This window comes from Gopherus flavomarginatus, chromosome 1 (assembly GCF_025201925.1).
Source record: "Gopherus flavomarginatus isolate rGopFla2 chromosome 1, rGopFla2.mat.asm, whole genome shotgun sequence".
NCBI classification, from domain to species: Eukaryota; Metazoa; Chordata; order Testudines; family Testudinidae; genus Gopherus; species Gopherus flavomarginatus.
Window position 1 is genome coordinate 54,915,016 of NC_066617.1, and position 16,738 is coordinate 54,931,753.

Below are 16,738 nucleotides of genomic sequence, written 5' to 3' on the forward strand. Positions count from 1 at the left end.
AGCAGTGGGCCTACCCTGTCCTTAGTCTTCCTCTTGCTTCTAATGTATTGATAAAAAGTCTTCTTGTTTCCCTTTATTCCCATAGCTAGTTTGAGTTCATTTTGTGCCTTTGCTTTTCTAATCTTGCCTCTGCATTCCTGTGTTATTTGCCTATATTCATCCTTCGTGATCTGACCTAGTTTCCATTTTTTATATGACGCCTTTTTATTTTGTAGGTCACGCAAGATCTCAAGGGTAAGCCAAGGTGGTCTTTTGCCACATTTTCTATCTTTCCTAACCATCGGAATAACTTGCTTTTGGGCCCTTAATAGCATCCCTTTGAAAAACTGCCAACTTTCCTCAGTTGTTTTTCCCCTTAGTCTTAATTCCCATGGGACCTTGCCTATCAGCTCTCTGAGCTTACCAAAATCCGCCTTCCTGAAATCCATTGTCTCTATTCTGCTGTACTCCATTCTACCTTTCCTTAGAATTGCAAATTCTATGATTTCATGATCACTTTCACCCAAGCTTCCTTCTACTTTCAAATTCTCAACAATTTCCTCCCTATTTGTTAAAATCAAGTCTAGAACAGCTTCCCCCCTAGTAGCTTTTTCAACTTTCTGAAATAAAAAGTTGTCTGCAATGCAGTCCAGGAACTTATTGGATAGTCTGTGCCCCGCGGTGTTATTTTCCCAACATATATCTGGATAGTTGAAGTCCCCCATCACCACCAAATCTTGGGCTTTGGATGATTTTGTTAGTTGTTTGAAAAAAGCCTCATCCACCTCTTCCGCCTGATTAGGTGGCCTGTAGTAGACTCCCAGCACGACATCACCTGTGTTTTTTACCCCTTTTAGCCTAACCCAGAGACTCTCCACCCTTCCGTCTCCTATGTCCATCTCCACCTCAGTCCAAGTGTGTACATTTTTAATATATAAGGCAACACCTCCTCCCTTTTTCCCCTGTCTATCCTTCCTGAGCAAACTATACCCATCCACACCAACATTCCAGTTGTGTGTATTATCCCACCAAGTTTCAGTAATGCCAATAATGTCATAGTTGTATTTATTTATTAGCACTTCCAGTTCTTCCTGCTTATTACCCATACTTCTTGCATTTGTATAAAGGCATCTAAGATACTGGTTTGATTTTGCCTCCCAGCTTTGCCCTGACCCTCCTTCCTCTCTGCCATTATAGCCCGTGCTCCCTCCTTTTTCCAACCCATCTCCCAGGTCTTGTTCCCCACTTACCTGTGGGCTTTGCTCACCTGTCCCCGTCGAACCTAGTTTAAAGCCCTCCTTACCAGGTTAGCCAGTCTGTGCGCAAATAAGGCCTTTCCCCTCTTCGAAAGGTGAACGCCATCTGTTCCTAGCAGTCCTTCCTCAAGTAGCATCCCGTGGTCGAGGAAGCCAAAGCCCTCCTGGCGACACCATCTTCGCAGCCAGGCATTCACCTCCACGATGCATCTGTCTCTGCCCGGACCTCTACCTTCAACAGGAAGAATCGAAGAGAATACCACCTGCGCTCCAAACTCCTTAACCCGTACTCCCAGAGCCCTGTAGTCACTCTTGATCTGCTCAGCATCACACCTCGCAGTATCATTTGTGCCCACATGGATGAGTAGCATGGGATAGTAGTCAGAAGGCCGGATAATCCTCGACAAAGCCTCTGTAACATCTCGGATACGGGCCCCTGGCAGGCAGCATACCTCCCGGGATGAACGGTCAGGGCAACAGATGGGTGTCTCCGTCCCCCTCAGCAGAGAGTCTCCAACCACCACTACCCTATGTTTCTTATCAGTGGTGGCAGCAGACCTCCCAGCCTTAGGGGTACGAGGCTTCACCCCCTTTACTGTTGGAGGTGATTTCTTCTCTCCTGTATCTTTTACCACAACAGGAGGGTTCGCAGCAGCGGTGGAGCACTGCCTGCTGCTAGAAGTAACCAGCTGGCTGTGTCCACCCTGAGCCTCCTCCTCCACTGGTGTGTCAGGTACACCCTGAGGCATCTCCTCTTCCACTGGAGTGTCAGTAGTCCTGTCAACTGGGACAGCACCATCAGCTGTCTCCACATGGATACTGTCCAGGAATTGCTCATGGACATGGATGTTCCTCAGCCTGGCCACCTCCTCCTGTAGCTCTCCCACCTGCTGCCTGAGAGATTCCACCAGTAGGCACCTTTCACATTGGATGCCACCCCCAGCCTGGATATCAGTAAGTGGAAATTGCAAATTACAGTCTTGGCAAGCCCACACCAGAATCTGGGTAAAAGCATCCATGCTTTGGTGCTCTGTCTGGCTACAGGCGCAGGTGGAGGAGACAGAAGCAGTGCTGGCACAGGTGTTGCGGGTCCTCCTCACCATTGTAAGCCTCCCTCTGTCAAACTCTCAAATTCCCGTCTACAGCTCTCTGTCCGCTCCGCCTTGCTGTAAACAGAAAGGTTTTCGATGTGGCTCAGGTTATGGGTTCAAGGGACCAATGGGTCACAGATGAGACCGACAAGGGACCCCTCCTCCCTTCCTATTCCCCTTCCAAACTCCCTTGCAAAACTCCCTGTTAGCAGCTCCTGTTCGCTAAGCTCCCTGGTTGCTTGTGCGCAGCTTTATAAAGCCCTGGCCTGAGTGAATGCCCCGCCCACTGGTTAAGGCTCAGCCAATTACCAGAGGCTTCTAGCTTTCAAACCTTCCTAGTAGCTCCACCTCCAACAGCCAGCTACAGCACACGGGCCTTCAAACAAACAAACCAAACAGACTGACAAACACAAGCTCAGCACACAGCAAGTAACCCCCAAACACACACACAAACCCAAACACTGCAGACAGTCACTTACCCCACAGATGCTGTATGTGCTCCTCCTTCACCTGGAGAACTCCCTTGCAAAACTCCCTGTTAGCAGCTCCTGTTCGCTAAGCTAGATACTGAAGATACTGAAGCTAGATACTGAAGCTCACATTAAGTTCAGTGGGAGTGGCAAGCACTCATGTCCACTCTGAATCAAGCTAAAAAGGGGAAGGTTGTCTGCTTCTCTATGAGAAAACTGCAATTTCAGTCTCAAGGTGCAAGTATTATGGGGACAGAGCTCTCATTGCATCATTAGCAATGTTTTTTTTTTGTCTATAACATCTTGTAGTGACTGTAGTGGTCAGTAGTGCTTCAACTTTGAGCTTATTCTCACAACATGTGTAGCATAAACAGTAGCAGCACAAACATTACCGTACTGTTCTGCTACTATATATCTAGGGTTGTGAGATTATTTTAGTCTTTAAGCTCAGTCAGGCCTTCCTTTTATTCAAGAATGCCAAATTGTGGTGATTTTTGTGATATAGATGCATGTCTGGCAGGAATGAAATTGAGACTGCATCTCATTACAGGCCTCCTGAAAAGCCATCAGTTGATGACTTGCCATCACTTCTACCTGTGCTGAATTCAAATCAACAAACTATCAGTGAATAACCCATGATTTAATAATCACATTTTCACCTGCCTACTTAGGGCCCTATCCAAAGCCCATTGTGTGAATTCAACAACCCTCACTGACTTATATGGGTTTTGGATCAGGCTTTCGTGTAGACATGAGTCTTGATGGCATTGTTCTTTAAGGACTTTAAAAGGTCCTGAGTGGTCAAATGGATGTGCAATGAGAAGGATGCCAAGGCTGTTTTATACGAGGTAATTATATAAAGTGAATAGCAATCCGCCCTACAGTTCTGTGGGTGACAGATCAATTAAGTTACCTAATTACCTACTATTTTGGAACTTTTACACAGTCACTTAATGAGTCAGATATTTCAGTCCTGCCTCGTCTTTAATATTCACATATATTAAATCTGTTCATTCCAGTGTGCGCCTTTTCGATTTGATCTACTTAATAAATAAAATGTGAGTTTGCACATTTTTAAAATATAAGATCTCTGCTTATTTTTGCTCAGCACTGCCTAAACTGTCCATTTTTGTTGGCGTTAAGACTTGTATGTGACACCAATGGCCAAGGTCCCTCAATTTTTCTTCCTCAATAATTTTAATCTATTTTTTTTACAAAGAGGAGACTGTAGACATGTAATTATGATGGCTGTCCCCCTTTAACTGTTTGGTAGACATACAGAGATTCTGAATGCATCCATTTGATAAATGAAAAGAACTTTTAAACTCATGCTCAGTTTTTTGTTTATGATGTTTTCAAACTTTTCCAATTTCTGTTTAGTAGTCAGTGAAATGGTATAAAGAAAATTATCTGCACTGCAGCTACAGAGGGATTACCTTCACTTTTGCTTTTCAGTAGGAAACGAAATGTAACCTGAACATATCTCTGGACATTTGCTCTGTTTTTCTCCATAGGATTATGATAAAGGTAAGGATTTAATGAATTTTAAGACACAAGAGGTGGTAAAACAAGCACTTTACTTATGTCAAGCAGTTCAAGAGAATGACCTGTAGAGTCTTCATTTTCTGCCTTCTTGTATGCATCCTAGCTAATGATTTGAAGGGGCTCTTACATATAAGAAAGATGCTTGTCAGCCCAAGATAGTTGTGATTGTACCTGGCTCATCTAACTTGCTATTCCACTGCTATGTTCTTGGAGAATTATCGGTAAACTGTAGCAGATGAATCTGGAGCTGTGGAAAAAGAGGTAGGTTTGAGATCTCTGAATTAGGAACAGATCTTCAAAATCCTTTACATAAGTAGATCCATTAACTTCAGTGGGACTCCTCATCTGAGTACAGGTGTTCAGGAATGGGCTGTTAGTTAAGATTTTTCAGTTATTATCCAATCAAAACACTGAGGGAAGAAGTGTGCTGTATCTAATTTATTTTAAAGGAAACTGCTATACACAACATAAACCAGGGGTCCTCATCTAAATGCACCCGCATCCTGGCCAGCAGTGGAGCATCCGCTGAAATGCCGCCGAATTTCTGCTGCATTTCGGTGGCGACGCCTCTTGATGACGTCACTTGTCAGCAGCAAATGACATCATAGAGAGGTGTCGCCGCCGAAATGCTGCAGAAATTCGGCGGTGATGCCTCTCGATGACGCCACTTGCCACTGACAAGAGACATGTTCGAGAGGCGTCGCCACCGAAACGCTGCAGAAATTCGGCGGCGACGCCTCTCGATGACGCCACTTACTGCTGACAAGCGACGTCATCGAGAGGCGTCGCTGCTGAAAAGCCATAGAAATTTGGCGGCATTTCAGTAGGTGCTCCACCGCCGCCATGGTACTTCGTCTGGTGCCTGCCAGACGAAAAGGTTGAGGACCACTAACATAAACTATGGTGTACTTTTCTTATAAGGATTGAACCTCTACTTAGTGTTCAAAGGATGCAAAAACATGCTAGTTTTGTGGCAAAATATTTTGTAATTGCTTAAACAGTTGTTTTACCATAGTTAAACAAAGAAAGCTACTCAGGTCAAATTTCTCCGAAGTGTAGGTCCAGAGGTATCCTCTTGATGAGGTCTCTGGGTTTAAACTTTTAACAATGAGTTTGCATATAATAGTTCAGAAGAAAATGAAATAGTTGTTTAAAGGCGATTTAAAAGAAAATTAAGACATATTGGCAGCTGGCATTCCAGTGTTTGGAATTTGATGTTTATAGGCGTCTTTTGTTGTGAATCAGATTTTGTTTATAACCTTTCTTGTCTCCTTATCATTAAAAAAAAGAATTGGAGATATGCAGTGAAATATAATTATTAGAGGAAAAGTCCATTGTTTTACAAATCTCAGTGTCTCTTTGTGAAGTTAAAACCTAGGGACATAATCTCAATGTTAATTCTTCCATGCATAAATTCTAATTCATACAGAATTCATTGAGGCTGTTTGCAGAACTGGTGGCTGCTGGAATTGCCATGTACTACAACAGGCTAAGAGGGTATCCTGGGACACCCCACCAGGAAATCAGGAGGCAACAAATTAGCAGAATAGGACTTGAAATGGAGGGAAATAAGAAGATGAAGTCATCTTACTATGTTATTACAAATATGTGAAAACTGAAACTAATTTTCCCTGCAACACCCTGAACTTTACTGAGGGCTCTGGGCAATATATGCACAGCAAATTGCAGAAAAGCAATCGTGGCCAATAATAGCAATACTATTTTATTTTAGAGTCCTACTGAAATTGATGGGAATCAAAGATTGACACTGATGGGAACCTTAAAGATATTTTAATGGATTTCTTCCACACACTCTAGAGTTTGTTCCTTTCAATGCATTTGGACCAGGAAGTAAACAAGATCTTGCTGCTGTCCAGGGAATGGGGACTGGTGTTACTTGATTTGTTTGTCTGAAAGGGAGCAAAATCAAGGGAGTCAATCATTCTCCCAGAGGAGGAGATGAACAAGCCAAAGGAGTTATGTAGGCTTTCTCTGCCTCTACAGCCAGGATGGGTTAAGGATGCGGAGGTTGATAATGCATGTATGTTATAAACTTACACTGAAACCCTAGTTGTATTTGTTGCATTTTGTGTTTTGTTGCCTTTTTTCAGCTGTTATTCCCTTCATATCTGTATTTTCCATTTACAGTCCTCAGTGTGTCTCACTGTGCACACAGTAAATAAAATCTCACCAGGAACTTCTGCACTGTTCTCTGTTTTTGGGATTGTATTTTGAACTATGAGATACCTGAGATATGGTATATCTGATAGCTCTTAAATTCCCCTTTGGGGGTAGAACTTCGGTGCCCATTTGATAGTGTTTATTGAATACTTGGTATGTTTTGCCTCATGTTTAAGGGGCACAAAAGGTCAAAATTCTCATTTATTCAATTTTCAGCATTACATTAATGACTATTTTGGAAGTATCCATATAAACATAAAGAAAACAAGTGACTGTGACCTTTACAGTAAAGGCCAATTCTGTTTTGGAATAAGCAGACTTAACTCCCAGGGCTGAATTTGTCCCAACATTTACATTTATTTGTCTTTATAATTATTCTAACAAGGTGGCTTTGAAAGAGGTTGTTACCAGACTATACACCTTTTTCTAATGCAACAGTGTGTGTAGGTATTGCTCAAGAAAATGAGACGCTATAGTAAGAATAGATAACATGTCACTAGAATGGGAGTAACTATGCTAATAGTCCTTAAACCTCTGAGCATGCCCAGTGTAAACTAGTTGTTTCCAGAAGCCTGAACAGGTTCAGGCTGATCTGCATACTTAATAAGTTAATAAAAGTTCTCTTCCTTCTCTTGTGAAAAACCTGGCTCCTGAATTGTGTAGTAAACATTGCAACTAATTAACTCTCTTGAGAAAGGTCCATATATAGTGCAAAGGTCCATATATAGTGCTCAAGGCCATGTGTGTACTTCTTGCCCAGCTTGACCTAAATTCTGAAAGGCCCTTGGTTTCTGCAGCACTGTGCTGCAATGGATTGCAGACTGAGATAAATTAAAGGGCTCTATTGAATAATATAGAAGTAAATCAATCACTACAGTATTCCTTGTGTTATTCAGTTCACCCTTAAACTTAGTTTGTTACAATGCCCTACATTTTTAATCTTCAAGGCACTGTAGATCTTTATACTACAAATGCAAAGCTGATTTGTGTAAATTTTAAGGGGGAGAGCTACGGGTTTTGGTATGTGGGTAGAGGACAATGGGCATATTTAGCAACTGGCAAGATGTGGGATGCAATTTCGGATTGTGGGATAAGCAAGCGGGTGGATGTTCCCATTAAAAAGATTAACAGTGAAATAAACAAACAGTTATGTTTCTGTGACTTTTGTTCTCAACTCTAAAAGGTCTGTTTTTTCCAAGGCTTATTGTATTATAATTACTGTGGCCAGATTCTGCCACCTGAACACTTGTTGAGTAGCACTTTACCCCACAAGAAACCCATTGAAATCATTATGATTACTTGACCAAAGGTGGCAGAGTCTGGTCTTATATAAACTTGGTCCCTATATCACTGGAATCACAGAAATGTTACTACTACTTCAAGGATGTGTCAGTGTGGATCCCACGATAGCTAAATTTCTACAGATGGTTCCATCTTTCTGAGCTCAAGATTGGTTTATGGCTCTCAACTTGCAGGGTGCATATTTTTTTACAGCTATCCCTCCAGCTGCAAGAAGTGCCTAAGATTCACACTGAAGGTCTTTGACTATGTGCTGCTTGTGAAGGATACAGGGCTAGCATTTCGCTCACAGTTCTTCTGGCACCAGTATTGGTGCGTCATATGTCAGTACAGTTAGATTCAATCATCTCACATCAACAGTATCAAAATTCAGATAAATCCTTCTTCATACTTGCCCTCTGGTTAGAGACGTGACTTTCACGTGGGACCTCAATGTTGTCCTAAAACTCGTGCAGCCTCGTTTTGAGCTACTGTCAGGTTGCTCAGTGCACCACCTTACCAACAAGACTGTCTTTTTCATCACCTTTTATTTCCACCATGTATCCTCAGATAAACATTTGTTGTGATGATTATTCATGAATTCCAGCACTACTGCACATGTTTTAGTAAAAGTGAGTCAGTGAGCTCTGAGCCCTCATGTCTCGACCACTTTATACATCCTTCTATATTGACAAGGTGGTGCTGAAATGACAACTCTGGTTCATAACTAAGGTGGTCTGAGAATTCCACCGGCATCAATCAATTACTTTAATGCCAGGGCAAAAGAAATTGCATACCTGGGACATATTCAGAGCTTTTCTTTATTATTTTGACAGAATCAAGCCTTTCCAGAAGTCTCCCTTCCACTTTGTTGTTATAACTGGTCCCTCAAAAGGCAGAGCCATTTCATTACACATAATCTAAGTGGATCACTCAGTGCATTTCCACCTGCTTTCAGTTTACTGTTAAACTTCTCCCTTTGAACAAAAAAGTGCATTCCACCAGGACACAGGCAGCATCTTCGGCCTGATTTATGTACTTGGCAATTTCTGAGATCTGCAGCCTACTGAATTTTGTTAAACATTATGCTCATTTAGAAGAACAGTACCACAATCACTGTTTGACTAGTACAGATGAAACTCCTCACGACCACCATTTAAGGATGGTGCAGTTTGCCCTGCACCTACAGTGGGATTCATACTGACATGTACTAGAAGAAAAAAGAATGGTTAGTTATTCTAAAGTACCTGTGGTTTTTTTCAGATGTTGTTTTCTGTGTGGATACAGCAAGTTTTTCAGAGTCCTCAGCACAGGGCCATTCCTAGGGAGGTGCGGGGCCCGGGGCAGAAGTGATGAATCCATCACTTCCAGGATCTACCTGTCACTTCCAGGACCAACTCCACCGGCCAATCATACGAGCCCACAGGGGCCCCCAAAGCACAGAATTTGCCATACCCAAGGGACGTCTCTGCCTCAGCATTGTGGGCTTTGAACAGTGTGTGACAAGCCAATTGTGACTCTACAGCTCACTAGCTTGCTGAGCGCCAGCTCACTGTGTGGACCCTGCTACAGTGCAGTGAAAAGTCCTGGAATTAAGCGTAGCATCCGGTGCATTGTAGATTTTCACCTGACTCTCCGTGCACTAACTCATCATGTAGACAAGAACTTGCATGAGAAAAGATGCTGAATTAAATGAATAAAGGTTAAAAAAGGGTTAAAAAATTAGCAAAGATTAACATTGATAGGTCCTAGGCTGACATCCAGCTCTTCTTCCCACTCTATAGGGGGATTGGCCGCTGGCTCACCATTCAGTAGCTGACGAAAGTATTGCCTTTATATATTTAATTGTTCTGATGTCTTCATTATTATGTTGCCCTCATTGTCTTGACTTGAACTGTTGGTATTTGTTTTTTTCTCAACCTAACTGTTTTATGATGTGGTACAGAGTCTCCATGTCGCTTTGTGCTGCAGCAGTCTGTGCAGCTGTTTCCGTTTTGTCTATGAAGTCTTCCTAGTGCTCTTTTTGGCCACTTTGTTCTTAATGGCATATTCCTCCTGGAGTCAGTATCTGTGTTCTTGTTTGATTTAGTTTCTGTTTAATTCTTTTATTTCCACCATGTATCCTCAGATAAACATTTGTTGTGATGATTATTCATGAATTCCAGCACTACTGCACATGTTTTAGTAAAAGTTTTCATTACCTGTTTCCATATCTTGGCAACATTGTAAATACAACTGGTGGGGAAAGGCAGAATAGCATAAGCCAGACTGGAGAAACAGAAATCTGTGTTCCATACCACACTTTGAATATTTAGCTCCATTGTAAAATCAGACTTACTATATGGTGCTGAAACTTGGAGACTTAAGACCTTACTATCTAAACTCCAGTTTATCATAAACAGCTGCCTTAGACAAATCCTCAATATCAGATGTATAAACAAAATCGAAATAGAAAAATCAGGGGAGGACAAAACAGAAGCTGATAAGACTGGAAATTATGGAACACAAATGGAGAGGGATAGGACATACATGGAGGAAAGATCCAAATAACCTAACAAGACAGGAGTTGGAATGGAACCTACAGGGCAAAAGGCCAAGAATGATATGTGTAAGCAAGATCTAAATGAGCTCTCCCCTGACATCTAGTGGTGAGCAGTGTGGAGGAGGGACTTCAGGGCCAGGCTGTATTTACATGAACAAACCTACTCTGCCAGGTATCCAGCAGACAGCTGTGTTGCCCAAGTGATCGGTATTGACTGGTGTTGGATTACAAATCACCTTAGTATTGAATGCATAGGTAATGAAATGTTGTTTTCCTTATTGCATGAGTGAAGGTCAGCACTGTATATAGTGTTTCCTGATTGGGGGGTTCACCCTCAACTAAACTGAACTTGTTAAGCAGGAGGTTTGGATGCCAGATACCAGTGGAGAAGGGAGAGGGTAAGGACAGGTGTTTCTGCCCGGTGGTGTGGGTGCTGTCCTTCCCCTTTGCACTTTTTAAAGATCGAGCTGATTAGGCTGCACTGGGAGTTGTTTGTTTTGTTAAGTGATCACTAAAGCTGAAATCACTGACAATTTAATGACCTGCTGTGGGACAGCACTTCTACAGAAGACCTGCGCTAGCAGTGAGGTTCCCCCGCTAGCTGCTGAAATCACTGAGAGCTGGGTGTACGTAGTCCGTCCTGGTTGAGGGATTCACTCTCAACTAAAATCAACTTGCTAAGCAAGAGTTTGGATGCCAGCAGTGGAACCTCAAGAGACTGACACAGAGGTCACAGTAGAGAGGCAGGTGGCAGCAGAAGGTTATGACACTGGGCCATTGGCAGCAGAGCAGATGATCATGTGGTGGAGTGAATGGTGGCATGATGAACAACAGCAGTGGAGTGAATGATGGTGTGGCGGTACCTGTGAGTAAATTGAGGTGGCAGCAGCAACAGCCGAAGCATTAGTTGATATTTCTTCCCTTCCCCTACCCCGGGTGGGAAGTGAAATCTCATGAATTCAGCTCTGAACTCTTGGTCTTTGCTGACCAAGGACAGCAGCTGTGAGTGTAGTGTGGTGAAGGGAGAGGGGAATAGCACATTAAAGAGACATTTGTTGGACACAAAGTGAGAAACAGGGGCAACGTACACTGCCTAATGCATTCTGGGGTGGGAATTTTGCTCATGGTCAGATGTGTTTGAATCATGGTTGTGATGTTTCCCAAGTTAATGCCAGGTTCCTTTCACCTTTTAATAAATTTTATCTGCTATACACAAATTCGCTGCTGGCAAGTGGGGAAGTATAACCTCTTAGAGGTGCCCAGGGTGGTGTTTCATTTTCCCAGATTACTAGGTGGGGATTTGAGCTGGTTCTGTGTTACATTGTTAAGAGGGACCACTGGATATTGAACCTGGTCTTTGTTGCTGCCGACTCCACCTGGCAGAAGGGTTGCACATGGAAATGCACAATAGAAGCAGAATTGCAAGATAAGACTGCAGCAGGAGACCAGCAAAGATGGAAGGCAGTGGTGGAGACCCTGTGTCCCACATGGAATAGTGAGGCACGAGGAGAGAAAGAAAGAACAGCATAAAGTTTTAATGAAACAATGTTCACATTTAAGTGCTGTCAAAAAGAATTCATAATGTAACTGCTGGTTTTAACAGCAAGCTCATACCATGTTAATTAATTAAACATTTTTGTTAAGCTTGTTTCCACAGAGAGGAGGGGTTGACCTTTGAAATGGTCCCTGATGATATTGTATTTAGATATAATAATAGCCACACCCTGAGAAAATGTTGCAATTTCAAACTGAAAATAGCCCATAGTTATAGAATATATAAAAAGAACTCATTCAAATGCTGCTTATTAGGCAGCCAGCATAGAAATACTTAGTGGAACTTGAAGAGTGACTTGGAAAATTAAAAGTTAAAAGGAAGTTTTGTGAAAATTCCTTACCTGCACATAATATGGAACATACAGGTGTATGGATATAGATATGGAGGGGTCTGATTCACTGCTGTGTAACTTCAATTTTGTGCCCATGTATGTAACTATTGATTTTCACTGTGGAGAAAGACATCTATTGACTTGACTATGTAAAAATAGTAGGTCAATTAATACATGAAGAGGATCAAATTAATAATGATTAAAAATGGCTGAGATACTGAACTTCTCTAACAAAAATGAAAATTTTGATGATCATAAAATAATGGAAATCTTATAGAGCAACAAACGGGCAAAGGAAAATATGCATATATACAAAGCAGCAATTCAGAATAGTCAGGATATTAAGAAAATTGTTCAAACCTACTGAACCACCAAAAGTTATTTATGAAAAATCATGGACAAAAGATTAAGTATTGGTAAAGTGAAATCAAGCAAATACAGAGGCTATTTTCAGATAAAGAAATATTAGTGGTCCTGGCAATTACTATTCTATATATCTGCCTTCTCTTCTAAACAAAATAATGGAATTTTTATTAAGGAAAAATCACTGAACATCCAGGGTTTGATCTTGTTCTCACTGTAAACCATGGTAAAGTTCTCATTGATTTATATTGGAGCAGAGTTGGACTCCGAAAGTATAAAAGAATTCTGAGCAATTAGGCAGAGTGGGATTATGAAAAATAATTGCCAGACAAACATCACTGCTTTTTTGATAGAATTGCAAAATTAGTAAACAAACAGAATGCAGTAGATGCAATATATTTGACTTTTTGTAAAGCATTTGAAACAGTGTCTCACTAAATAGGAATTGAAAAATTAATTCAAATTGACTTGGATACGAGTACCCTCATGTGCTCTGTTTATGGTTATTTAGCCAATTTTCAAAGAGTAATGCTAAATAGCAATATATTAGGTTGTGGTACTTGACAAGTTGTTTACTACAGGGATTGATTTTAGCACTTGTTTTATCTTCATCTTTATTAATGATATTAAAGAGGGAACATAGAGCACATTCGTTGATACCTCAAAACCAGAATTCAAATATTCCCCAAGAGTTTCCCCTGTAAAACAGCCCACCTGTTATAACGATCTGTTCTCATCAGGGATGGGTATCTAGGCTGATCAAGGAATCTTGGGCTTGCCAGGGGTTCCCTGTTTCAGAAACTCCCCAGAACAGCTCACCTGTTACCTCCAGAGGATACAGATACAGCCTTCTGATAAACGATTGACAGAAGTAGTAACATTTGCAAAACGAAGCACCCGTTATTGGTTCAAACACAAATCTCTAAACACAAGCTAAAAAGCACCTGAACCACAACTTACAGTTAAGATGATCCTAAGTGACTGCGCTCCACTTCAGAAGGCCAGTTTTCCACAGGTTGCTCACAGCTGGTAATAGTTCTTAGATGGTCTTTAGGTCAAGTCCCATCTGTCTCTGGTTTCCTGTCAGGTTTCTGCTTCTCTTCTCCCTCTGGTGCTTCTCTCCTGCTTCTTCTTCTATGTCTCTGATAGTGACCACATTCCAAAATCTGTCTGTCTCTGACACTCTCTTTACATACTCTGCTGACAGAGTTGATTGACAGTTGTTTTGTTTACTTTTGCTTATGTTTTCCTGTCAGAGCTGTGCACAGTGCATACCATGTTGCAACACTGTTTCTAATGTACCCAATTTCATGATAAAAAATTACCTCATTATTTGCCATATTGTAACATAGTTTCTAATGTACCCAATCTCGTGATGAACAACTGTCTCACTACTGCTAGATGTAAATCAATGTAAGATTTGGTGGAGATGTGCAGCGTTTCTGTAGAACTATAAAGATACCGTGCAGTGCACACTATGCAGCTTGCAGTTTTCTCAAGTTTTGACACATTTTTCAGCTAGTGCCATTGTAAATCAGTTTTTCAAAATTTAATTTCTTTTTCACAGATGCTCTGTGCAGACACACCTTCTATTAGGAAGGCATTTGAAAGCTTCACACTGTTCTATGTAACTAGCTTGTACATATTTAAAACTGGCTTTTCCATTTATCTTTTACAATGACGGTTACTGAAATACCACAAACCACATGAACATAAAGGTACAAAACTCAGAATATACCTGTAAGACTCTACTATGCAGATTGCATCATCAGAAACAAAAGCAGTGACATGTTAAATTCTATATCAAACATTTAGGACCAGGTTCTGCTCTCATGTACATGCATGCAGACACAATGGGGCAATTTCTTTGCCCTGATCTGCTCTCTCTCCATCATTCAGGTGGTGCAAGGGAAACAGAAATCAATTCCAAATTCCTGTCTGGGATTCCCCTTGTGTAAGGGAGTCCCAACAATTACAGCCAATTGAATTTTCTCCTAAATTTCTCTCCCAGAGGGTGCATAGAGGAGCATGTCTGCAGCAGGGGGGAGAGAGAGAGAGAGTGACTAGAGCAGGGGTCGGCAACCTTTCAGAAGTGCTCTGCCGAGTCTTCATTTATTCACTCTAATTTAAGGTTTTCGCGTGCCAGTAATACATTTTAAAGTTTGTAGAAGGTCTCTTTCTATAAGTCTATAATATATAACTAAATTAGTGTTGTATGTAAAGTAAATAAGATTTTTAAAATTTTTAAGAAACTTCATTTAAAATTAAATTAAAATGCAGACCCCCCCCTCCGGACTGGTGGCCAGGACTTGGGCAGTGTGAGTGCCACCGAAAATCAGCTCGCGTGCCACCTTCGGCACACGTGCCATAGGTTGCCTACCCCTGGACTAGAGCACAGTGGGCTCTGGCAATTCACAGCTGGCTATGTTGTAGTCTGACAGGGTCTAACCAGTGCCAGTGTTGAGGCTGGGGCAGAGAATCAGGGAACCACAAGGAGCTTTGTCCAGCCCTGCCTGTGTGCTGTGTTCAGTAGAAGCTGGTCATAGCAAACAATCTGCCTCATTGTGTTCAGAGGGATTGTGCATATGTAACTGAGAACAAGAATATGGACTCCAGTTATGTAGTAATAGCTTGCAAATGGTCAAACTTCCAAGTTCAGATACCTGGTTTGGCTCAGGTATAATCAAAAGTTCAGTGCTTATCTGAATCTGCAAAACTGGGTTGGAAATCTTATGAGAATAGATTGTTTTATGAGATTACTTGAGCTCCCTGCTTGCAGTACAGCCATAAAGGCTGAAAACAAAGCCTCTCATGTAGGATTTGGCACTTTTGCTTCCAGCTAAAATCAAGAACTTCCCAGGAAGCAAAAATGAAAAATAAAGGGAATAAAAGCATCTGAACTTGTCTAAACCACACTAAAGGTTTGCTGCAGTCTTATTTTGAGTTATGGGCAAAGTTTCAAATCAGTTCTTATTGTCTCCAAACTGGTTTTCGCTTACCTAAATACAATTCACAACTTGTGGGTTACATTGTATCTGTCAAATTATATTAATTTCCACTACAATCTGTAGATCAATTTCAGGTAGTGAAACTGCTTATATAGATATTTTTTGTGAATTTTGTAGAAAGACTAAAAATAAATTCACTTTCTAGTTTGGTATTTCCCAACTTGCATTTATTGCAAAAAGCAATTTTTATGAGACTATGAAAACCATCTGTGAAAGTGGAAGACAGATAGCACCCAGCATAGCATGGATATGACAGTAATTGTCATTCCTAAATGTTCAAAAATCACGAGTTAAACCCTAGAAAATAATGACATTGGCTTAAATATAATGATATTTTAAATAAATATATAGGGTGTTTACCTTCATTTTTTTAAACTTTTAGCATGTTTTTTAAACCAGTCCTATTAAGCTTAAAGCATCGCTTATCATACTACACATAAAAGCTGTGTAAATTCTGTGTGGATCTCAGTATTTAGCAGATTTGAATATTAGGCCACATACTGTGGATTTTACCAAAGTTTTTCCTGAGACACAAATAAAAAGAGATTACCCCAAACGAAATGCATCAGTACAAAGAAGTAAGCTACTCCAAGAAAACAATGCTCCTTTGTGACAATTCCTACAGGTACTATCCATAATAAAGATCTGATAAAAATGATTCATAGCCATAAAATATATATTCACCACATCTATAATGCAATTAATAATTTGTTTAGCATATACAAAACTTCAAAATAAGAACAGCAATGTAGCAAGTCATATGGGAAGCAAGAATGAGTAAGAGTTTTTGAAGGCATTACGAAGGTGACACATTACTGTTTTACTGAAATTTTTTCTGACAAACCCCATTTCACACAACTGGCTTGTGGTTTTACTAACACTGTGAGCAATTTTTCATCCTCAGCAGCTTTGACATAATAAATATGGAAGGTTTACCACTGAATGATATTCTTCAGTTTAACTGGCACTACAAAAGGAACCTGCAGGCCTAGAAAGCTTATTCTAGGGGATGTAATCCTTGCCTATCACTGACTACTTTCTGGAAGGCAGCAGCACTTTTCAGATCTTTCCAAATGCAATTTCCTCTGTGGTCTCAATAACTGGAAGTGGTGGGACCTGTAGCGTTGTTTCTGTTCTAA

General features: G+C 41.0%; 1 protein-coding gene across 4 annotated transcripts in view; it reads left to right on the plus strand.

Annotated features, from left to right (window-relative positions):
* IMMP2L (inner mitochondrial membrane peptidase subunit 2) overlaps positions 1–16,738 on the plus strand; it is an 836,308-nt gene that overhangs the window by 729,684 nt on the left and 89,886 nt on the right. The gene's annotated exons all lie outside the window — the stretch shown is intronic.